General features: G+C 48.6%; 1 protein-coding gene across 8 annotated transcripts in view; it reads right to left on the bottom strand.

Moving 5' to 3' along the window:
* Positions 1 to 25,006, bottom strand: part of LOC132399994 (neurocalcin-delta-like) — a 105,046-nt gene extending 80,040 nt beyond the window's left edge. For 3 of the 8 annotated variants that reach the window (XM_059981014.1, XM_059981013.1, XM_059981012.1), the window contains exon 1: positions 24,751 to 25,004. The gene's annotated coding sequence lies outside the window, so the exon portion shown is untranslated. Of the gene's footprint in view, positions 1 to 4,301; positions 4,323 to 4,460; positions 4,486 to 19,434; positions 20,565 to 24,750 lie in introns of those variants that run through there. The other 5 variants (XM_059981015.1, XM_059981011.1, XM_059981018.1 and 2 more) reach the window with 5 other exon arrangements.
* Positions 25,007 to 25,460: the final 454 nt, after the last annotated feature.

Here is a 25,460-nt window from a genome sequence, read left to right as displayed (position 1 = left end):
CAAAACCCCCAAAACGCATAGGCATCAGCAAAGCAAAGATCCCCCCCACCCAGCAAAAAGCATTGGCTCCCCCCACTGAGCTCTCAAGTGTGCATCAAAGCATCAATAAAGACACAGACTTCCTCCTCGTTCACCCGGTAATCTGACACATCACAGGCTCTCTCTCTTCCCCTAATTAGGGAAAAACATTCAAAAATTTCTGCAGATGCGCCATAGAGAGCATTGTAACTGGCTGCATCACCGTCTGGTATTGGTGGAGGGGGGAGGTGGCTAATGTACAGGATGGAAACAAGCCGCAGAGAGTTGTAAATTTGGCCAGTTCCAGCACGGGCACTAGCCTCTGCAATATCTGGTGCCTCAAAAAAAGGTGGCGTCCATCATTAAGGACCCCATCACACAGATTGTGCCCTGTTCTCAGAGAGGAGGTACAGGAGCCGAAGGCACACACACAGTGATTCAGGAACAGCTTCTTCCCTCTGCCATCTAAATTACAAATGGACACTGAACCTATGTCCATTACCTCACCACTTTTTTGTTTCGATGTTTGCACTACTTATTTTATTGAACTATTTTATATGTATATACACACACACATATATACACACATTTACTGTAATTCACAGTTTTTCTCTACTATTATGTACTGCATTGTACTGCTGCCGCAAAGTTAACAAATTTCACGACATATGTTGGTGATATTAAACCTGATTGATTCTAACTGTGTCTTCCTACCTCACACACGAGAGCAGTACCGTACCGTACCGTACAGTAACAAAGTGATAACACAGCTGGCCAAACAGTGTACAAACAGTCGACGGATGCGAATAACAAATATTATGAACAACAGAAAATCTGCAGATGTTGGAAATCCAAAACCCACACACACACAATACTGGAGGAACTCAGCAGGCCAGGCCAGGATGGAAAAAAGTAAACAGTTGACGTTTTGGTCCGAGCCCCTTTGGCAGGACTGGAGGGAACAAAGAAGCTGAGTAGAAGATTAAAAACTGGGGGGGGGAGAGAGGGAGGGGTGAGGAGAGATAGTAACTTGGAGGGGAGGGACGAGTTAAAGAGCTGGGAATTTGATTGGTGAAAGAGACAGAAGGCCATGGAAGAAAGAACAACGGGGGGGGGGGGGAAGCACCAGAGGGCAATGGGTGGGCAAGGAAATAAGGTGAGAGAGGGAAAAGGGGATGGGGAATAGTGAAGGCGGGGGTATGGGAGGCACTACGGAAGTTTGAGAAATCGATGTTCACACCATCAGGTTGGAGGCTACCCAGACGGAATACAAGGTGTTGTTCCTCCAACCTGAGCGTGGCCGCATTGCAACAGTAGAGGAGGCCGTGGGTGGACATATCAGAATGGGAATGGGAAGTGGAATCGGTGGCCACTGGGATATCCCGCTTGTTCTGGTGGATGGAGCGTAGGTGCTCGGCGAAATGGTCTCCCGGTTTACGTCAGGGCTCACTGATATACAGCAGGCCGCACTAGGAGCATCAGACACGGTAAGTGACCCCAAGGTGAAGTTCCGCCTCACCTGGAAGGACTGTCTGGGGCTGTAGTGAAGGAGGAGGTGTAGGGGCAGGTGCAGCATTTGTTCCACTTTCAAGGATGTACCAGGAGGAAGATCAGTGGGGAGGGACGAATGGACAAGGGAATTACAAAGGGAGCGATCCCTGTGGAAAGCAGAAAGTTGGCGGGGGGGGGGGGGGGTGGGGGAGGGTGGAATGTGCTTGGCAGTGGGATCCCGTTGAAGAAATGCAGAGTTTCTGGAGAATTATGGACTGGACCAATACAAAATGACGCTTTGTAATGAGAGATACAGAGATGGCAGAGGAACTGAAAGTGTATTTTGTATCAGTCTTCACAGTGGAAGACATCTGCAGTACAACAGACATTCAAGAGTGTCAGGGAAGTGAGGTTTGTGCAGTGAAAATTACAACTGAGAAGGTGCTCAGGAAGCTTAATGGTCTGAGGGTGGATAAATCTCCTGGACCTGATGGAATGCACCCTCGGGTTCTGAAGGAAGTGGCTGGAGAGATTGTGGAGGCATTAACGATGATCTTTCAAGAATTGATAGATTCTGGCATTGTACTGGATGACTGGAAAATTGCAAATGTTACTCCGCTATTTAAGAAGGGTGGGAGGCAGCAGAAAGGAAACTATAGACCTGTTAGCCTGACGTCAGTGGTTGAGAAGTTGTTGGAATCGATTGTTAGGGATGAGATTACAGAGTACCTGGAGGCACATGACAAGATTGGCCAAAGCCAGCATGGTTTCCTGAAAGGCTGCCTGACAAACATACTGCAATTCTCTGAGGAAATTACAAGCAGGGTAGACAAAGGAGATGCAGTAGATGGGCTGTACTTGGATTTTCAGAAGGACTTTGACAAGGTGCTGCACATGAGGCTGCTTAGTAAGATAAGAGTCCATGGAATTACAGGGGAGTTACTAGCATAGGTGGAGCATCGGCTGGTCAGCAGAAAACAGAGAGTGGGAATAAAGGGATCCTATTCTGGCTGGCTGCCATCACCAGCGGAGTTCCCCAGGGGTCGGTGTTGGAACTGCCACTTTTTACGATGTATGCCAATGATCTGGAACACGGTATTAATGGATCTGTGGCTAAACTTGTCGATGATACAAAGATAGGTGGAGGAGCAGGTAGTGTTGAGGAAACAGAGAGCCTGCAGAGAGACTTTGATAGTTTAGGGGAATGGACAAAAAACTGGCAAATGAAATACAAAGTTGGAAGTGTATGGTCACGCGCTTTCAAAGGACTTGGGAGGCCTTGTGCAGGATACCCTAAAGGTTAACCTCCAGGTTGAGTCGGTGGTGAAGAAGTCGAATGTAATGTTGGCATTCATTTCTAGAGGGATAGCATATAAGAGCAGAGATGTGATGTTGAGACTCTATAAGGCACTTGTGAGACCACACTTGGAGAATTGTGTGCAGTTTTGGGCTCCTTATTTTAGAAAGGATATACTGACATTAGAGAGGGTTCAGAGAAGATTCACAAGAATGATTCCAGGAATGAAAGGGTTACTGTACGAGGAATGTCTGGCAGCTCTTGGGCTGTATTCCCTTGAGTTCAGGAGAATGAGGGGGGAATCTCATAGAAACATTCCGAATGTTAAAAGGCCTGAACAGATTAAATATGGCAAAGTTATTTCCCATGGTAGGGGAGTCTGTGACAAGAGGGCATGACTTCAGGATTGAAGGACGTCCATTTAGAACAGAGATGCAGAGAAATTACTTTAGTCAGAGGGTGGCAAATCTGTGGAATTTGTTGCCACGAGTGGCTGTGGAGGTCAAGTCATTGGGTGCATTTAAGGCAGAGATAGATATGTTCTTAAAAACACAAAATGCTGGCAGAACTCAGCAGGCCAGACAGCATCAATGGGAGGAGGTAGTGATGATATTTTGGGCCGAAACCTTTCATAGTTATGTTCTTGATTAGCCAGGGCATCAAAGGGTATGGGGTGTGGGGATGACTGGAAGAATTGGATCAGCCCATTTTTGAATGGTGGAACAGACTCGATGGGCTGAATAGCTCACTTCTGCTCCTAAATCTTATGGATGCGGAGGGTGGAGGGGTGGTAGGTGAGGACAAGAGGAACCCCATCCCTGGTAGGGTGGCAGGAGAATGGGGTAAGAGTGTGTGTGCATGAAATGGAAGAGACTCAGTTGAGAACAGCATTGACCCAAATATTGTGGATGCAAGGTACTCAGAGTACACAACTACAGAAAGACAAAACACAGACAGAGCAGCTGACAACAGGTTTCATCGCAGTTCAGTGCAATAGTGCAGATTATCAGTAGGTACCGCGGTACGAGCCGGAGGCTGCATGAACACACACGACATTTGCAGAGAGGGAGCCTTCCTTTAAAACAGACAAAGTCTGGCTGCAGGCTAATTTGCATCTTGAAAAAGAGGCTGCAGCTGCAATTGCCCAGGCAGAGGTATTGGGGGCAGCAGCAGAGCGAGACAGTGAGTAGACAAAGCCATTCAGCAACAATACACGAATGTGTGAGGGCCTGTAACACAACAAAGGGTCAGTGGTCAGGATACTCCATTCAATCTACCTCGCACACAAGCCTTTGAAAAGAGACAGCAATCAGCACACCGTAGCCAAAGGTCCCCCTCCAGTAGTAAGTTGCTTTCAGCGAATCTCAGAAATACTTAATCCGTCACATATGTTGCACAACTCTTACTACTTGTCCAGCTCCTAACAAGGAATTCCCCACAGGTTAAAGCAGAGGAGACAATGCCAAGGTTTGACATGCCTCAGTACACAGCTTACCAGAAGCTATCCTGGGTCTTCAGTCGTCATGAATATGAGGAAGTACTGGCTACGTAAAGAGCTCACGAGCTCTGACCTACCTCAGTCTGATGACTGCCCAGGAAGTTATAGAGCATGGAAGTTATCTTTTAATCATACAAAGAAAGAACTGGATCTTACTGCTGCTGAGGCGTTGGACTTGCTGTCAAAGTGGTTTGGTAAGGAATCCTCAGACTATGTTAGGCACTTTCAAGCAGTTCATACAAGCAACCCAGCTTCAGCTTTGAGAATGTCCAGGGACAGGCATGACGAATGTTACAGCGTGCCGCAGCTAAGAGAAGGCACGCGCTTCAAGAAGCTGAACAGCTTTCCAAAGATTTCAAATAAGGATAAGTTAAGAGAACTTGGGGAACTGCTATCAGCTGCGAAGGTTGGTTACCTATCTGGCTAAGCTTAACACCTGCAGCATTAGTCCCAGGTTGAAAAGCAACCACATTCTTGGCAAGAGAAATGGATTTCTCAAGGTTCAAAGTATAAAGAGAATTGTAGATTTTGTCTGCTGTTAAACTAAAATAAGAAATGACCCCAGCTTGGCTCTTTTCAGCCACAGCTCACCCAAAGCAGACAAACATTAGGACTTCAGTGTCAGTCCATAAGACCACTATCTCTCAACCTGCAGCTCAGAACAAATCCATACTTAAAGGTGGCCTATGGATCGTCCCAACCATAATAAACTTCACCTGTTGTGAAAGTGCCACGGCTTTCGGTTAAAAACCATTGAGGAATGAAAGGCTTATCTGAAAGACAAGGGAGTTGTTCCTGATGCTGTTCTTCATCACCGCATCTGGCACGTAACTGCAAGGCCACATTAAAGCGTGATGAATGAAACAATGGCAGTCATGTTACAGCCCTACATCCTGGTCCTCCTCCACGGGCATCCAGGTTGTCAGAGCACAGCAGGGAGGAAGAGGAAGAAACTTTCCCGTCTGCGAACTCTTTATGCACAGAGGTTTGTAACAACAGTCGAGCCACTAAATCCTTTTTCCAGTTAAAGTCTACCCTAAAGGGCACTGAGAGAATGCTTTCGGATGTACCCTACGCTCGATGACCAGAGCAACAGATCCTTAGCCCGGTTAGAGTTCTTTGATCTGCTTGGCAGCTCTGCTGATTCATCATTGTACATCCTGGAGACCTGGCTGTTGTAATGGCCAGATCAGGTTATCAGATTGAAGCATGGAATGGTGACTTTACTCTTACACTTCCAACACTTGTAATGTATTGTAATGGATTGTAATGACAATCCAAACAATCGTGAAGAACTACCAACTCCTGAGGCTGCTCTATCACACCTCTGGACGATAGAGCCCAAATCCTACTTCTGCTTGGGACAGATATCCTCACAACAAGCAAGGCCAGCGAGCATAATTATGGTCCTGGGAATGGACAGAAGTCCTCCTCATTGACGGTTCTGTTTAGGGTACATCCACAGACCTAACAGTCAACAGCTTTAAAGCAAACTTTCTGGAAAATGGGAGCCGTTCACTGTTCAGCCCTTGCACCAACCACATTAACCTTACAGAAAAGATAAACTCCAGTTTATAACCTCAACACGGCCTCTTGCAAAGCATCACGATCAGCGACCATTCCGGACCAACCAGCCTCCTGGGGCAGATGCAGCAGACATTGGACTTGGGCAGTGAAAACAACCAGCTAAGCATTTTCTCTAGCCAACACCCAATTACTGGACAAATCTACAGGTTGGATTCAGGGGATGGTGGAAAATCTCCAGAGACTACCGGAGCTGGTCCCAGATATGAAAAGACATCTGGGCCGCCATTAGGAAACAAAAGGTGTGTCCATGAACAACTGTGTGATCAGATAGCGGTGAATGGAGGGTGTCAACACAGTGTATTGTGTAGAGCAAGTGGTTCCCAACGACCCAGAACCAGACTAAATACAGAGAAAGATGTATCAAGTAAAAAAAAGGAAGCGTAAAAGCTGGTGTGAAGAAGTGAAAAGTGAAGCCCAGTTAGATGTAAATAATTCTGTAAGAGTTGTCATTATTGACGATCACCAAGCCGTAGCTGTGAAGGAGCAACAGTCTGTGTCAACTCTGAATGGATGGCTGTACAGAGGTTATCTGAAAAAAGTAGCAATGATTGCGAGGAGAAAGAGCAAACTTGGCAGGCACCTGGAAAACTGAGAATGAGAAGAACTGGACATCTTCATCCACGATTCCTTCATGTTTTGTCAAGTTTGAGCAGCTCAGGGAGGAACCCCATTATCTTGCCTGGCAAGCTTCACATCTCCATGAGGCTCATACACCACCATCATGAACAGGTGCAGCATCAAGGTCACCAAAAGTTTCCCAAAGTAGAGCTCAAGGTGACAAAGCAAGTTCAGATCTGTGTCTGAGATTGTTCTGAAGAAGCAGAACTGAACTTTGTAACCTCTTCAATTAACCTTTTGTGACATCTTTAGAGATTAGGCTTTTATTGTGAAATTTAGCCCTGCTAACTTTAATTTCCCAATCCAGTTGGATCACGAGGGCACCAATCTTGAGTGGTGCAGTTTTTTGAGTCAGACTGAAGGACATTTACACAATCCCATATTTCCTTCCTTTGCACCAACATAAGCCATTGTCCGTTAATGTTGGTTCAATTCATAAAGGAGAATGCTATCTGAGCAATATTTTGTGTTAATATTATGTGAAAGTTTATTTTGATCATTGGTATAATGATCGATCAGCCTTGTTAATTTAATTAATGCTCACATGATATTAATCATCATAAAGTCTTTAAAACCGCGCTTACTCACGTTGTGTACAATTTGGATATTTTATATGCAAGTCTAGCTTCAGGTATTCCTAATTTCTTATGAGTTTGTGACCGAATCGCCACACCAGGATCACTGTCAGGTCGGTGTTCTTCCACTCACGCTCAGTTTAACTCCAACTCAATTGTTCGTGTGTGTACTGCGTAATCAAACCCAAGTTTTGACACTACATCCTGACTCCCATTTTCAGATGAGTGGGGTTCGGATTCCCGCTGAATTCTGTACTTTCCACATCACAAACAAGGAGAACAGTACAACTACTACTATCACGTTGACTCAGGCCTGGGGGGCCAGCGTCGGGCAGGATGACGGACTCTCCACTCCTCCCTCTCCCTCATCAGTGTGTCCAGTTCATCTACATTAGCTACTGTCTTCTAGGAGCGTGTTGACCAGAGTCTTGGGAGGGCGCCCAGGGTTCATCCTCCCATGCTTGGGCTCCCATGTGATGACTGGGCTGGCAGGTAGCTCAGGGTGGCGCAGACAGTGCCCCGCTAGTTGCAGCCTTCTCGCCTCGATTTTAGTGGGGATCATCGGTAGGTTGTCATAGAGCTCGACGTTCGTCATGTGCCATTGCCAACTCACGTCAGAGCCATCCGGAACATTCGTGTATAGCAACCATCTAGTGACCTTCACTTGGTCTTGGTGAGTGTCCTCGTCTCAGATCCGTACCTGAGAATGGACTCTTCGACCGCTATGAAGATCCTCTTAGGGACAGTACAACCTTACCTCCGAAGATGTGCTCTTTCTTCCGGGCAACACCCTGGTACATCTCCCCTGCATCCTTTCTAAAGCTTCCACACCCTTCCGATAATGAGGTGTCCAGAACCAAAAATAAAACACACAAGGTTTGACAAATCTGCTGCTGTAGATGAGGTTGTACCAGGGGATGCGGTATAGTTGGATGTTACAAAAGTTTTCAATGAGGTACTACGCAGGAGAGTTTTAGACAAAATTGACAGGGCTCGGTACCAGGGTCATACAATGACATGGTCTGGGGTCAGCTAAGAAGCACAGAACAGAATGTAAGAACTAATAAATATCGTAATGCTTGAAGGCTGTGAGGAGTTGTGTGTCTCGGGGATCAGTACTGGGACACACCAGTCCTGTGAGTTTGTGAGAAGTTGTGTGATTTGGGGATCAGTACTGGGACACACCTGTCCCGTGAGATTGTGGGGAGTTGGTTGCCTCGGGGATCAGTACTGGGACACACCTGACCTGTGAGTTTGTGAGGAGTTGTGTGTCTCGGGCATCAGTACTGGGACCACAACTGTTCCGTGTGTTTGTGAGGAGTTGTGTGTCTCGGGGATCAGCACTGGGACACACCTGTCGGGTGAGATTGTGAGGAGTTGATTGTCTCGGGGATCAGTACTGGGACACACCTGTCCCGTGAGTCAGTGAGGAGTGTGTCTCGGGGATCAGTACTGGGACACACCTGTCCCTTGAGTTTGTCAGGAGTTGGTTGTCTCGGGAATTAGTACTGGGACCACACCTGTCCCTTGAGTTTGTGAGGAGTTGTGTGTCTCGGGGGTCAGTACTGGGACCACACCTGTTCCGTGAGTTTGTGAGGAGTTGTGTGTCTCGGGGATCAGTACTGGGACACACCTGTCCCGTGATTTTGTGAGGAGTTGGTTGTGTCAGGGATCAGTACAGGGACACACCTGTCCTGTGAGTTTGTGGGGTGTTGTGTGTCTCGGGCATCAGTACTGGGACCACACTTGTCCCGTGAGTTTGTGGGGAGTTGTGTGTCTCGGGGATCAGTAATGGGACACACTTGTCCCGTTAGTTTGTGAGGAGTTGTGTGTCTTGGGGATCAGTACCGGGACTCACCTATCCCGTACGTTTGTGGGGAGTTGGTTGTCTCGGGCATCAGTACTGGGACCACACCTGTCCCATGAGATTGTGGCGAGTTGTGTATCTTGGGGATCAGTACTGGGACACACCTGTCCCGTGAGTTTATGAGGAGTTGTGTGTCTTGGGGATCAGTACTGGGACACACCTGTCCCGTGAGTTTGTGGGGAGTTGTGTGTCTCGGGGATCAGTACTGGGACACACCTGTCCCTTGAGTTTGTCAGGAGTTGGTTGTCTCGGGAATTAGTACTGGGACCACACCTGTCGCTTGAGTTTGTGAGGAGTTGTGTGTCTCGGGGGTCAGTACTGGGACCACACCTGTTCCGTGAGTTTGTGAGGAGTTGTGTGTCTCGGGGATCAGTACTGGGACACACATGTCCCGTGAGTTTGTGAGGAGTTGGTTGTGTCAGGGATCAGTACAGGGACACACCTGTCCTGTGAGTTTGTGGGGTGTTGTGTGTCTCGGGCATCAGCACTGGGACCACACTTGCCCCGTGAGTTTGTGGGGAGTTGTGTGTCTTGGGGATCAGTACTGGGACACATCTGTCCCGCGAGTTTGTGAGGAGTTGTGTGCCTTGGGGATCAGTATTGGGACACACCTGTCCCGTGATTTTGTGAGGAGTTATGTGTCTTGGGGATCAGTACTGGGACACACCTGTCCCATGAGTTTGTGGAGAGTTGTGTGTCTCGGCGATCAGTACTGGGACAAACCTGTCCCATGAGTTTCTGAGGAGTTGTGTGTCTCGGGGATCAGTACTGGGACACACCTGTCCCATGAGTCTGTGAGGAGTTGTGTGTCTCGAGGATCAGTACTGGGACACACCTGTCCCGTTAGTTTGTGAGGAGTTGTGTGTCTTGGGGATCAGTACTGGGACTCACCTATCCCGTAAGTTTGTGGGGAGTTGATTGTCTCGGGCATCAGTACTGGGACCACACTTGTCCCGTGAGTCTGTGAGGAGTTGTGTGTCTCGGGGATCAGTACTGGGACACACCTGTCGGGTGAGTTTGTGAGGAGTTTTGTGTCTCAGGGATCAGTACTGGGACTCACCTGTCCCGTGAATTTGTGGGGAGTTGTGTGACTCAGGGATCAGTAATGGGACACACCTGTCCCGTGAGATTGTGGGGAGTTGTGTGTCTCAGGGATCAGTAATGGGACACACCTGTCCCGTGAGTCTGTGAGGAGTTGTGTGTCTCGGGGATCAGTACTGGGACACACCTGACCTGTGAGTTTGTGAGGAGTTGTGTGTCTCGGGGATCAGTACTGGGACACACCTGACCTGTGAGTTTGTGAGGAGTTGGTTGTCTCGGGGATCAGTACTGGGACCACACCTGTCCCGTGAGTTTGTGGGGAGTTGTGTGTCCTGGGGATCAGTACTGGGACACACCTGTTCCGTTAGTTTGTGAGGAGTTGTGTGTCTCGGGGATCAGTACTGGGACAAACCTGTCCCATGAGTTTGTGAGGAGTTGTGTGTCTTGGGGATCAGTACTGGGACACACCTGTCCCGTGAGTCTGTGAGGAGTTGGTTGTGTCAGGGATCAGTGCAGGGACACACCTGTCCTGTGAGTTTGTGGGGTGTTGTGTGTCTCGGGCATCAGTACTGGGACCACACTTGTCCCGTGAGTTTGTGGGGAGTTGTGTGTCTTGGGGATCAGTACTGGGACACACCTGTCCTGTGAGTTTGTGGGGAGTTGTGTGTCTCGGGCATCAGTACTGGGACCACACTTGTCCCGTGAGTTTGTGGGGAGTTGTGTGTCTCGGGCATCAGTACTGGGACACACCTGTCCCGTTAGTTTGTGAGGAGTTGTGTGTCTCGGGGATCAGTACTGGGACAAACCTGTCCCATGAGTTTGTGAGGAGTTGTGTGTCTCGGGGATCAGTACTGGGACACACCTGTCCCGTGAGTCTGTGAAGAGTTATGTGTCTCAGGGATCAGTACTGGGACACACCTGTCCCGTGAGTCTGTGAGGAGTTGTGTGTCTCGAGGATCAGTACTGGGACACACCTGTCCCGTTAGTTTGTGAGGAGTTGTGTGTCTTGGGGATCAGTACTGGGACTCACCTATCCCGTAAGTTTGTGGGGAGTTGATTGTCTCGGGCATCAGTACTGGGACCACACTTGTCCCGTGAGTCTGTGAGGAGTTGTGTGTCTCGGGGATCAGTACTGGGACACACCTGTCGGGTGAGTTTGTGAGGAGTTTTGTGTCTCAGGGATCAGTACTGGGACTCACCTGTCCCGTGAATTTGTGGGGAGTTGTGTGACTCAGGGATCAGTAATGGGACACACCTGTCCCGTGAGATTGTGGGGAGTTGTGTGTCTCAGGGATCAGTAATGGGACACACCTGTCCCGTGAGTCTGTGAGGAGTTGTGTGTCTCGGGGATCAGTACTGGGACACACCTGACCTGTGAGTTTGTGAGGAGTTGTGTGTCTCGGGGATCAGTACTGGGACACACCTGACCTGTGAGTTTGTGAGGAGTTGGTTGTCTCGGGGATCAGTACTGGGACCACACCTGTCCCGTGAGTTTGTGGGGAGTTGTGTGTCCTGGGGATCAGTACTGGGACACACCTGTTCCGTTAGTTTGTGAGGAGTTGTGTGTCTCGGGGATCAGTACTGGGACAAACCTGTCCCATGAGTTTGTGAGGAGTTGTGTGTCTTGGGGATCAGTACTGGGACACACCTGTCCCGTGAGTCTGTGAGGAGTTGGTTGTGTCAGGGATCAGTGCAGGGACACACCTGTCCTGTGAGTTTGTGGGGTGTTGTGTGTCTCGGGCATCAGTACTGGGACCACACTTGTCCCGTGAGTTTGTGGGGAGTTGTGTGTCTTGGGGATCAGTACTGGGACACACCTGTCCTGTGAGTTTGTGGGGAGTTGTGTGTCTCGGGCATCAGTACTGGGACCACACTTGTCCCGTGAGTTTGTGGGGAGTTGTGTGTCTCGGGCATCAGTACTGGGACACACCTGTCCCGTTAGTTTGTGAGGAGTTGTGTGTCTCGGGGATCAGTACTGGGACAAACCTGTCCCATGAGTTTGTGAGGAGTTGTGTGTCTCGGGGATCAGTACTGGGACACACCTGTCCCGTGAGTCTGTGAAGAGTTATGTGTCTCAGGGATCAGTACTGGGACACACCTGTCCCGTGAGTCTGTGAGGAGTTGTGTGTCTCGAGGATCAGTACTGGGACACACCTGTCCCGTTAGTTTGTGAGGAGTTGTGTGTCTTGGGGATCAGTACTGGGACTCACCTATCCCGTAAGTTTGTGGGGAGTTGGTTAATTCGGGCATCAGTACTGGGACCACACATGTCCCGTGAGTCTGTGAGGAGTTTTGTGTCTCAGGGATCAGTACAGGGACACACCTGTCCCGTGAGATTGTGAGGAGTTGGTTGTCTCGGGGATCAGTACTGGGACACACCTGTCCCGTTAGTTTTTTGAGGAGTTGTGTGTCTTGGGGATCAGTACTGGGACTCACCTATCCCGTAAGTTTGTGGGGAGTTGGTTGTTTCGGGCATCAGTACTGGGACCACACTTGTCCCGTGAGTCTGTGAGGAGTTTTGTGTCTCAGGGATCAGTACTGGGACACACCTGTCCCATGAGTCTGTGGGGAGTTGTGTGTCTCAGGGATCAGTACTGGGACACACCTGTCCCATGAGTCTGTGAGGAGTTTTGTGTCTCAGGGATCAGTACTGGGACAAACCTGTCCCGTGAGATTGTGAGGAGTTGTGTGTCTCGGGCATCAGTACTGGGACACACCTGTCCCGTGAGATTGTGAGGAGTTGGTTGTCTCGGGGATCAGTACTGGGACACACCTGTCCCGTGAGTCTGTGAGGAGTTGTGTGTCTCGGGGATCAGTACTGGGACACACCTGACCTGTGAGTTTGTGAGGAGTTGTGTGTCTCGGGGATCAGTACTGGGACACACCTGACCTGTGAGTTTGTGGGGAGTTTGTTGTCTCGGGGATCAGTACTGGGACACACCTGTCCCGTGAGTTTGTGGGGAGTTGTGTGTCCTGGGGATCAGTACTGGGACACACCTGTTCTGTGAGTTTGTGGCGAGTTGTGTGTCTCGGGCATCAGTACTGGGACCAGACCTGTCCCGTGAGTTTGTGAGGAGTTGTGTGTCTCGGGGATCCGTACAGGGACACACCTGTCCCGTGAGTTTGTGGGGAGTTGTGTGTCTCAGGGATCAGTACTGGGACACACATGTCCCGTGAGTTTGTGGGGAGTTGTGTGTCTCAGGGATCAGTACTGGGACCACACCTGTTCCGTGAATTTGTGGGGAGTTGTGTGTCTCGGGGTCAGTACTGAGACACATCTGTCCCATGAGTCTGTGGGGAGTTGTGTGTCTTAGGGGTCAGTACTGGGACAGACCTGTCCCGTGAGTTTGTGGGGAGTTGATTGTCTCGAGGATCAGTACTGGGACACACCTGTCCCGTGAGATTGTGAGGAGTTGATTGTCTCGAGGATCAGTACTGGGACACACATGTCCTGTGAGTTTTTTGAGGAGTTGTGTGTCTTGGGGATCAGTACTGGGACTCACCTATCCCGTAAGTTTGTGGGGAGTTGTGCGTCTCGGGCATCAGTACTGGGACAAACCTGTCCCATGAGTTTGTGAGGAGTTGTGTGTCTCGGGGATCAGTACTGGGACACACCTGTCCCATGAGATTGTGAGGAGTTGATTGTCTCGAGGATCAGTACTGGGACACACATGTCCTGTGAGTTTGTGAGGAGTTGGTTGTCTCGGGGATCAGTACTGGGACACACCTGTCCCGTGAGATTGTGAGGAGTTGATTGTCTCGAGGATCAGTACTGGGACACACCTGTCCCGTGAGATTGTGAGGAGTTGATTGTCTCGAGGATCAGTACTGGGACACACATGTCCTGTGAGTTTGTGAGGAGTTGTGCGTCTCGGGGATCAGTACTGGGACCACACCTGTTCCGTGAATTTGTGGGGAGTTGTGTGTCTCGGGGTCAGTACTGAGACACATCTGTCCCATGAGTCTGTGGGGAGTTGTGTGTCTTAGGGGTCAGTACTGAGACAGACCTGTCCCGTGAGTCTGTGGGGAGTTGTGTGTCTCAGGGATCAGTACTGGGACACACCTGTCCCGTGAGATTGTGGGGAGTTGATTGTCTCGGGGATCAGTACTGGGACCACAACTGTTCCGTGTGTTTGTGAGGAGGTGTGTGTATCGGGGATCAGTACTGGGACACACCTGTCCCGTGAGATTGTGGGGAGTTGGTTGTCTCGGGGATCAGTACTGGGACCACACCTGTCCCGTGAGTTTGTGGGGAGTTGGTTGTCTCAGGTATCAGTACTGGGACCAGACGTGTTCTGTGAGTTTGTGGCGAGTTGTGTGTCTCGGGGATCAGTACTGGGACAAACCTGTCCCGTGAGTTTGTGGGGAGTTGTGTGTCTTGGGGATCAGTACTGGGACAACACCTGTCCCGTGATTTTGTGAGGAGTTGTGTGTCTTGGGGATCAGTACTGGGACACACCTGTCCCGTGAGTCTGTGAGGAGTTGGTTGTATCAGGGATCAGTGCAGGGACACACCTGTCCTGTGAGTTTGTGGGGTGTTGTGTGTCTCGGGGATCAGTACTGGGACACACCTGTCCTGTGAGTTTGTGAGGAGTTGTGTGTCTCGGGCATCAGTACTGGGACAAACCTGTCCCATGAGTTTGTGAGGAGTTGTGTGTCTCGGGGATCAGTACTGGGACACACCTGTCCCATGAGTCTGTGAGGAGTTGTGTGTCTCGAGGATCAGTACTGGGACACACCTGTCCCGTTAGTTTGTGAGGAGTTGTGTGTCTTGGGGATCAGTACTGGGACTCACCTATCCCGTAAGTTTGTGGGGAGTTGGTTGTCTCGGGCATCAGTACTGGGACCACACTTGTCCCGTGAGTCTGTGAGGAGTTGTGTGTCTCGGGGATCAGTACTGGGACACACCTGTCGGGTGAGTTTGTGAGGAGTTGTGTGACTCAGGGATCAGTAATGGGACACACCTGTCCCGTGAGATTGTGGGGAGTTGTGTGTCTCAGGGATCAGTAATGGGACACACCTGTCCCGTGAATCTGTGGGGAGTTGTGTGTCTCAGGGATCAGTACTGGGACAACACCTGTCCCGTGAGTCTGTGGGGAGTTGTGTGTCTCAGGGATCAGTACTGGGACAACACCTGTCCCGTGAGTCTGTGGGGAGTTGTGTGTCTCAGGGATCAGTACTGGGACAACACCTGTCCCGTGAGTCTGTGGGGAGTTGTGTGACTCAGGGATCAGTAATGGGACACACCTGTCCCGTGAGATTGTGGGGAGTTGTGTGTCTCAGGGATCAGTAATGGGACACACCTGTCCCGTGAGTCTGTGGGGAGTTGTGTGTCTCAGGGATCAGTAATGGGACACACCTGTCCCGTGAGTTTGTGGGGAGTTGTGTGTCTTGGGGATCAGTACTGGGACACACCTGTCCCGTGAGTCTGTGAGGAGTTGTGTGTCTCGGGGATCAGTACTGGGACACACCTGACCTGTGAGTTTGTGAGGAGTTGGTTGTCTCGGGGATCAGTACTGGGACACACCTGTCCCATGAGTTTGTGAGGAGTTGTGTGTCTCGGGGATCAGTACTGGGACACACCTGTCCCATGAGTCTGTGAGGAGTTGTGTGTCTCGAGGATCAGTACTGGGACACACCTGTCCCGTTAGTTTGTGAGGAGTTGTGTGTCTTGGGGATCAGTACTGGGACTCACCTATCCCGTAAGTTTGTGGGGAGTTGGTTGTCTCGGGCATCAGTACTGGGACCACACTTGTCCCGTGAGTCTGTGAGGAGTTGTGTGTCTCGGGGATCAGTACTGGGACACACCTGTCGGGTGAGTTTGTGAGGAGTTGTGTGACTCAGGGATCAGTAATGGGACACACCTGTCCCGTGAGATTGTGGGGAGTTGTGTGTCTCAGGGATCAGTAATGGGACACACCTGTCCCGTGAGTCTGTGGGGAGTTGTGTGTCTCAGGGATCAGTACTGGGACAACACCTGTCCCGTGAGTCTGTGGGGAGTTGTGTGTCTCAGGGATCAGTACTGGGACAACACCTGTCCCGTGAGTCTGTGGGGAGTTGTGTGTCTCAGGGATCAGTACTGGGACAACACCTGTCCCGTGAGTCTGTGGGGAGTTGTGTGACTCAGGGATCAGTAATGGGACACACCTGTCCCGTGAGATTGTGGGGAGTTGTGTGTCTCAGGGATCAGTAATGGGACACACCTGTCCCGTGAGTCTGTGGGGAGTTGTGTGTCTCAGGGATCAGTAATGGGACACACCTGTCCCGTGAGTTTGTGGGGAGTTGTGTGTCTTGGGGATCAGTACTGGGACACACCTGTCCCGTGAGTCTGTGAGGAGTTGTGTGTCTCGGGGATCAGTACTGGGACACACCTGACCTGTGAGTTTGTGAGGAGTTGGTTGTCTCGGGGATCAGTACTGGGACCACACCTGTCCCGTGAGTCTGTGAGGAGTTGTGTGTCTCGGGGATCACACCTGGTTCATTGTGGTTCGGATGAGGGGTCATTTGTGATATATACAGATTTGTTACCAATATGAAGCTCGTTACCAGTGCGGATTGAGAGGGGACAAAGATGAAATGTGACTCTGTCAGTGGCTCTTCTTCAAAGTTCAAAGTAAATTTTTATCAAAGTGCACATCAGTCACCATATACTCCCCTGAAATTCTTTTCTTGCGGGTATAGACTGTAAATACTGAGAAAGACAATAGAATCCGTGAAAAACTGCACGGAAGACGGAGAAACAGGCAGTGTGCAGGAGGCAACCAACTGTGCAAATACAAAATGAAAAAAAACCCCCAAAATAATAATAAATAAATAGGCAATAAATATCAGTGTATTTGAATGAATACATCATTATTTGTTGTGGATTTTATTAAAAGAGTTGGAGATGTGTTTGATGCTGTGAAATCATTCAGCATCTTCCCCAGCCAGGAGACTGGCAATGTGCCGGGAGTCAGGTCAGAGGTATTGAACTCTGGCGACCCAGAAAGTTACAGAAGGTTCAGGTACGATCTCACTGGTCACGTGGTAACTCTAGATGAAACTTGAATCAATGAAGACTGCTTGATAGTTGTGGCAGGAATTGAATCCCATCACCTCTTTTCAAGTTAAATCAAGCAACCCTGACACCAACAGGGCTTGACTTCCGGATGACTCCAATACCTTGTACGCTTGCTTTGACTGTCAAACAAAGGGGAACCATCACGAGCTCCCACAGTCCCCGATGACCCTGTGATTTCAGTCTCTGTGGCTGATGTGCGAGCAGCCTTCAGGAGGGGGAACCCATGAAAAGCATTCGGCTCAGATGGGGTACTTGGCCAAGTACTAAAAACATGAGCCGACCAGCTGGCTGGAGTGTTCACTGAGATCTTTAACCTCTCGCTTCGGCAGTCTTACAAACTCACTTGCTTATACCAGTGCCGAAGAAGAAGACGGTAACCTGTCTCAGCTGGTAGCACGTACATCCACAGTGATGAAATGCTCTGAGAGGCTGGTGCTGAAGCGTATCGGCTCCTGTCTGAATGACGACTTGGATCCACTCCAATTTGCATACTAAAGCCACAAGATGCCATCTCGTCAGCAAGACCGAGGAGCTGATTATTGATTTCAGGGGAGGAAATCAGAGGTCCAGGAGCCAATCCTCGTCAGAGGATCAGAAGTCGAGATAGCCAGCAACTTAAACATTCCTTGGTGCTATTACTGCAGAGGATCTGGCCTGGGTCTGGCAGGCAAGTACAATTATGAAGAAAGCACAGTAGCACCTCTATCTCCTTAAGAATTTGCGAAGATACAGCATGACATTTAAAACTTTGACAAACTTCTATAGATGTGTAGTACATTGACTGGCTGCATCATGGCCTGGATGGAAACACCAAAGCCCTTGAACATAAACCCTACAAAAAGAAGTGGATATGGCCCTGTCCATCAAGGGTAAAGCCCTCCCCACCATTGAGCACATCTACATGAAACATTGTCACACCAAGGGATAATTTACTTTGTGGAATCTTACAAGAAAGCATTCAAAAATGCCTCTGAACTAAGCACAACTTGAATTTTAAATAGCAGTTGAAACAGCTGTATCAATGGAAACAGCAGGCAGACACAATTGAGTTGTAGTCCAGAATGAAAGCGAGTGTGAACAAAATTGCAACGACTGACTGACTGAACAAACGGTGTTACCGTTGTGGCAGGCACTCACATACACCAGACCAATGCAGGTTTAAAGGTGAAACTTGCAGAAAATGCACCAAAGTAGGATGCATACCAAGAGCATGTCAGGCAGAGAAAAATAATTGGACTGCACAGGGAAGAGAAAAAGATAAAAAGTCAAGCTGCAGTTTCAAAGAGAGCACTAATCTGCATGCTGTTGATGAAAAATCTGATAATGATGAGAGGGACACAGGACTGAGTAGCCTTGAGATTTATAATGTGAAAACCAACAACAGACCAGCAATATGACCAGACATGAATGGCAAATTAATTGAAATGGAATTGGACGCAGGCTTGGCCGTTTCAGTCATTTAACATGAAGAGTTTGAATGGCATTTCAAAAATACTGAACTGAAACCTGCAGATGTCCAACTAAGAACTTACATGGAAGAAAAGTTAACTCCTGCGGGAATTACATTCACAACTGTGAAATACAGCAACCAAAACCACACTGGGTTTGTCTTTGGTAAAAACAGGAACACCAGCATCGTGAGGCAACTACAACTTGATTGGAGACCCATCCATCATTTGCATGCCACATCCTCTGCAATAGTCAACTGAAAGCAAATTAAGAAAGGTACTAGATGATGCCACAGCTGTCTCCATGCCGTACACCATGAACCTTTGCCCAACAGAGGACAAACCGGTGTTGGTGTCAATCTCTGTGCCTCTGGTTAGAAAGATATTGGACCAAGGAAGGACCATATTCCTCAGAGGAAGCGTGAAAGTGACGACAGCAGTGGTCTGACTACAACAGTTTTTGCAAACAACATTTCTGAGACGTGAAAGCAGAGATTCGTCAGATGATGATGTGGACGAGGAAACCAAAAGGAGAGATCACATCGTAAAGGGAAAAATAGAAGGATTAATAAGAGAACACTCTAGTGAACTAAATGCACCTTCCCAAGATCAAGATGCACAACTAGAAAGATGAAAAAGGAAGATGAGAAAAAGACAAGAAGTTGAAAAGGAGAGAAGAGATAGAAGGAATGAATGTGAGTGAGACTGTGATAGGGATTGTGGGAGAAACAAGGATAAGGAAAGGGACTACGACCAAGAAAGGGATCAAGAGTGAAAGAAGCTGGGATTGGGAGAGAAGCAAGGATCAAAATAGATCCAGAGAGAAAAGCCAAGTCAAGATATCAGAACGACTTCCTGCAGTCTCTGAGTCAACTCCCACAACCAGCATGGAAGAGGCCTTAGAAGCTGAGGTTGTTTCACAGCCATGTCTCACCTGCCAAGCAGACTGAACTCCCTTTCAGGAAAGACGTTATCCCACAAGAGTAAGAAATCCTCCACAGCGATTAAATCTTCAGGCCTGAATGAGATCATTTAAAATTTACTATGCTGTGGATGTGTATAGAGTAGTTGGATTATATAGTATACTGTGTATATAGTTGAGATGCATTCTCTATTTAGTTGGAGTTTGTAGCCAAGCAAGGAGGAGTTTTGTGTATTTAACATATCAGCAATATTTGAGTAGTATTGTAAATATATTGTTTGATTTAATTTGTTGAAATAATTCATTACAAGTTATATGTAAAAGTGCGTAAATGACAGCAAGCCATCACGCCAGCATGTGATACGTGTGCGCCTCACTATAAGTAAACGCAAAGTTAGACTCACATTCTGGACTCTCCACCTTTTACTTATAATTAGTTTAATGTTTTGGGTTACAAAATGCAACAATAACAGTTCCTGCAGCTGGTAGTGCGGGTCCTGAGGCTGTTGTACCTCCCTCCAGACGGCAGCAGTGAGAAGACAGCAGGAGATTTTGCAGGTTTGTTAAGTCACCAAAGGCTCCAGCAAACTGCTACAGATGCAGCGTAGAGAGCACATGATGCACAGGATCACAAGAGGCTGTCCCCGCCATTGAGGACATCTTCAACAGGCAGGGCCTCAAGAAAGCAGCATCTACACTAAGGACACTCACCATCTGTGACATGCCCTCTTCTTAATACTACCATCAGGGAGGAGGTACAGGAGTTTGAAGACCCAGCAACAGCTTCTTCCCTTGCACATCAGGTTTCTGAAAGGTCCATGAACCCATGGGCTCCACCTCATCATTCCTTCCTTGCACTATTTAGTATTTTGAATTGGGTGGCAAGGTGGAGGTATGTCAGTATGAAAGGCACTCCTTCCCTCCGCTAGCCTGTAGCACATCCTTGGGCAAGGTGTAGCACCTGCTCAGCCTCCGAACATGGTCGTGTGAAGCCACGGGAGCAGGTGGTGGATGGTCGTACGAGCAGCCGGTGCAGATCACAAGTCCTGGTGCTGTAACCACTGATGCCAGGCAGACAATCTCTGAAGAGTATTGATAATGGCGGGCGCCACCCGTCCTGTAAAGACACTGTCCAGAAGAATCTGTCAAGAACAATTATAGTCATGGAAAGACCATAATTGCCCACGTCACATGACATGGCACGTAACAAAAGAACAATTATTTTGTAATTTATTGTAATTTTTTAACTTTGCACTGTACAGCTACTGCAAAAGAACAAATTTGATGTTATATAATTAATCTAATTCTGAACAGGTGAGGACGTGGCAGATATGTCAAAAGGAAGAATGACTTTGGTGGAAAAACAGAAAAGGGAAGTATTTTCTAAGTAGTAACACACCCATAATGATGGAGAAACAGTCCACATTTTGAGTGGCTTGATGAAGGTTTTCAGCCCGAAACAGTGGCGGTTTATTCCCTTTTATAGACGCTGCCTGAACTGCTGAGATGCTCCAGCATTCTGTGTGTGTTTATTACTAAAGTACATATACGTATATTGCACCATGTACAACCCTGAGATTCATCTCCTTGCAGGTATACTCAGTAAGTCTACTCGCCATAAGAGACTCACTGAAAGATCGTACCAATAGGGCAAACAACCAGACCGCAAAAGACAACAAACTGCAAATCCAAAAAGAAAGAAATTTATTAATAATAATAAGTAAATAAGATATGAAGAACATGAGATGAAAAGTCCTTGAAGGTGAGCTCATAGTTTGTGGGAACAGTTCAGTTACGATGAGTGAAGCATGTGCAGAATCTCTTGTGTCTATATTTTCTAAATGGTGAACGTCTGAAGGTGTTGGTGTTCAGAGGGACCTGGGTGCTCGTGTATGAGTCACACAGGGAGAGCAATCAGGCAGAGAAACTAGTTACTGCAAGAGGATTTGAGGAGCTTTACATGGGGTCCTGCTGAGACACCGAGCATCTTGTGCAGAGGTCTGGTCTCTGCATCTAAGGACGGATAGATTGACAGTACAGGTTGTAAAGCAAGAATGATCCCTGTTATAGGACATGTCAAATTGGGAAGGAATATTCGGATTACCCCTGCATTCCCTCCCTAGAGTATAAAGGATGGTAGATTGTATTTGGAAAACTACCTTTTCCAAAAGCTCCGTTCTGCAAAGCGTTACAGGGCTATTAAAACAAAAACTTCACACCATCTTAAAAGTTTCTTCCCCGCAGTTAGACTGATCAACCATTCTAGTTAGCCCCCCCCTACCATTACCCCCATCACTACACTGTAAACACTTGATACTCTTTATAACGCATTGTAAATACATGCAGCTGTTAATGTCAGGAAGGCGATGGTATCTCAAATAACCAGTGGTGTGCAGACGAACATCTCTGAATGTACAACACATTGGGCCTTGAAGTGGGTGGGCCACAGCAGCAGAAAACCATGAACACACAGTCAGTGGCCATTTTATTTGGTGCAGGAGGCATCTAATAGAGTTACCACTTAGTGTATTTCATTAAGAGTTTGATGTGATTTGGTATGTCACCACAAGCTAACAAGTTTCTACAGATGTACTGTGGAGAGCATTCTGACAGGCTGCCCCTACACAGGGTTGGTCAAAGCAGCAGAGGACTGTAAACTCAGCTAGGTTCCATCATAGGCACTCGCCTCCCAACATCCAGGGCATTTTCAAAAGGCGATGCTTCAAGAAGACATCATCCATTATGAAGGACTCTCACCATGCAGTAAAGCCATTGCTCCCATCAGAGAGGAGGTACAGGAGCTTGAAAACCCACACTCAACGTTTCAGGAACAGCTTCTTCTTCTCCACCATCAGATCCCTGAATGGACAATGAACCCAAGAACATGAGCTCACCATCTCTGCTTTACTTATTTTGTTATTATATTATTTCTTGGGTAGGAGGATGGAGAAACATCTCTACCAAAGGAGGGGTAAGGTGCTCCTTCCCTCCGCTAGCCTGCAGGTTACCCTTGGACAAGGTGTATCTCCTGCTTAGTCCCCGATCGGGTCGCGTGAAGCCATGGGAGCAGGTGGTGGATGGTTGTATGAGCAGCCGGTGCAGATCACGTCCTGGTTATGTGACCACTGACACCAGGCAGACAATCTCTGAAGAATATTGATAATGGCTGGGGTCACCCGTCTTGTAAAGACACTGCCCAGAAGGAGGCAATGGCAAACCACTTCTGTAGAAAAATTTGTCAAGAACTATCATGGTTGAAACCGTGATTGCCCATGCCATACGACACGGCCTGTAATGATGAAAATGATTGCATATTCTTAATGTAAACTTTTGTAATATTTTATGTATTGCTCTGTACAGCAGATGTGAAACATTACATTTCATAACATATGTCAGTGATATGAAACCTTGTGCTCTCTCCTCAAGCAGATGAGTACGTGTAGTTCAGGGAGTTTCTCTTCTCCTTACGCACACAAGGAAGACAGCTGTGCTTGGTCTGGTGGATACAGTTCAGTAGATCATGCAAACCAGCCTCCCCCCCATGGACTCCGTCTCTATTTCTCACTGTCTCCGCACAGCACCGAAGTAATCAAAGACCCACCCACCCTGGACACTCTCCCTCCCACCTCCCCAAATCAGACAGAAGGTGTACAACCACAAGGGATTCTGCCAGTTGCTGGAAATCCAGAGCAACAGACAGAAAGCACTGGAGGAACTCGGCAGGTCAGGCACAGATGATTAAAAAACCTGACGAGGCTCAAATGCTCCTACTCACTGTTGTAGGACCATCGAACAGTCTCCCAGTACAAGGTGGACTCTTGACCTCATACTCCACCTCGTTATGACCTTGTACCTCATTGTCTACCTCCACTGCACTTTCTCTGTATCACTTTATTGCTTTCCCTTGTACTCCCTCAACATGACGAACTGATCTGTATCGACAGCGTTTGTCACTTTACTGCAGTTTATGTGACAATAATCAACCAATTTTCATCATTATTTCCTAACTAGCAGTTACCATTTTTGCTTTTATGAACTGCGGGGTACTGACAATGTTTCCTGTTCTCGCACACAATACAATCCTTACCCCTGGAGTGGCTGATTCTGTCCAGGCTAATGTCACATCAGTCTGGAATATGTCTAGAGGTACAGCCTCTGAGTTAGCTCGAGCTGAAACTTTATAAGGCATTGGTCAGAGCGCATTTGCAATACCGTGTCTAAGGAAGGACATGCTGCCCTTGGGGAGGATCTAGATGAGGTTCACAAGAACACAATCCCAGGAATGGAAAGCTTATCGTACGAAGAGCATTTGATGTCTCCGGACCTGTATGCAAAAGGCGAGGAGGGATCTCCTTGAATCAAACCGGATGCTGAAAGAATGGATACGGAGTGGATGTTTCCAACAGTGGGGGAGTCTAGGATCCGAAGGCACAGCCTCCCAATTAAGGGATGTCCCTTTCGAACAGAGATGAGAAGGAATTTCTTTAGCTAGAGGTGGTGAATCTGTGGAATTCGTTGCATCAATCCTGTGGAAGGATCTTGGCCCCAAACGCTGACTGTTTATTCCCCTCCACAGATGCTGCCTGACCTGCTGAGTTCCTCCAGCATTTTGTGTGCTTTGATCTGGATTTCCAGCATCTGCAGAATCTCTTGTGTTCACCACTGTCCGTATGAGTCTGGTGCCAATCTCAATTACTACCAATCACTATACTTATGAAGATTGTATCAAGAGGCCACAAGCACTAATACTCACCGTAAACACTAACAATGACAGGATAGTGGCAGGTTTATAAACTGCTCACTTCTTCGCACACTCAGACTGGTCCTCACACTGTTTTTTATCTCACAGACCTGCACCGATGATGTCACCTTGACTTTTAAAACTTATTGATTCACCCACCCGGTCTTACTAGTTGACCGTAAATGCCCTTCATTTTCTGACACTTCCACAGATTTTTTTTTTTACAAACACACCAATTTTGCACATTTGGTTGAGGCTCAGATACTTAACCACCACCCCTCCCCCCTCCCACTTCCTCTTCCAGTGGCTGGTTCTGATTTTGTGACACAGTCACTATCATTCACACTCTCACTTGTGCACCGACACACTGAGTGGTACACTCGCCAATTCAGGCAGCATCTGTGAGGGAAGAGAGAGGCAGAAGGAATGTTTCAGACCAGAGACCTTTATTCTTCAGGCTGGATTTGCACACTCACATGTTCACAATTTTGCACAATGATTTTCTCACACTACAGTGACTGGTTTCCCTCACACTCTTTCCCTGCAATGATTTTCACACAAGCACACACAAATGCCTCTTGACTCACCCTGCAGCCGATTCGCGACCACGCCGCCGGCCAGCCTCACAACGGCGCTTTTCTGACACACTCCCTTGCACACTCGAACACCGATCCGGGTCCCGTTCGCGTTCGTCCCGGAGTGCGGCGACGGAGAGGCGCTGGGACCCGGAGCCACTCGGATGGCCAGAGCCGAACCACCGCGTCCCGGAGCCGGGCGCAGCTGAAGCGACGGCCGGTCTCCCGCAGCCGGCCCGAGAGCGGAGGAAGAGGAAGTGAGAGGCGGCTGCAGTACTGCGCTAGGCCGGCGGGGGTACGGCGCTTCACACTCACCGAGACGCCAGACACCGATCCCAGCACACTCACTGCGGTACTCACACTCACCGAGACGCCAGACACCGATCCCAGCACACTCACTGCGGTACTCACACTCACCGAGACGCCAGACACCGATACCAGCACACTCACTGCGGTACTCACACTCACCGAGACGCCAGACACCGATCCCAGCACACTCACTGCGGTACTCACACTCACCGAGACGCCAGACACCGATCCCAGCACACTCACTGCGGTACTCACACTCACCGAGACGCCAGACACCGATCCCAGCACACTCACTGCGGTACTCACACTCACCGAGACGCCAGACACCGATCCCAGCACACTCACACTCACCGAGACGCCAGACACCGATCCCAGCACACTCACTGCGGTACTCACACTCACCGAGACGCCAG

Source organism: Hypanus sabinus, chromosome 9, assembly GCF_030144855.1.
Source record: "Hypanus sabinus isolate sHypSab1 chromosome 9, sHypSab1.hap1, whole genome shotgun sequence".
In the NCBI taxonomy this organism is placed as follows: Eukaryota; Metazoa; Chordata; class Chondrichthyes; order Myliobatiformes; family Dasyatidae; genus Hypanus; species Hypanus sabinus.
This window is presented reverse-complemented; position numbering and strand designations above follow the sequence as displayed.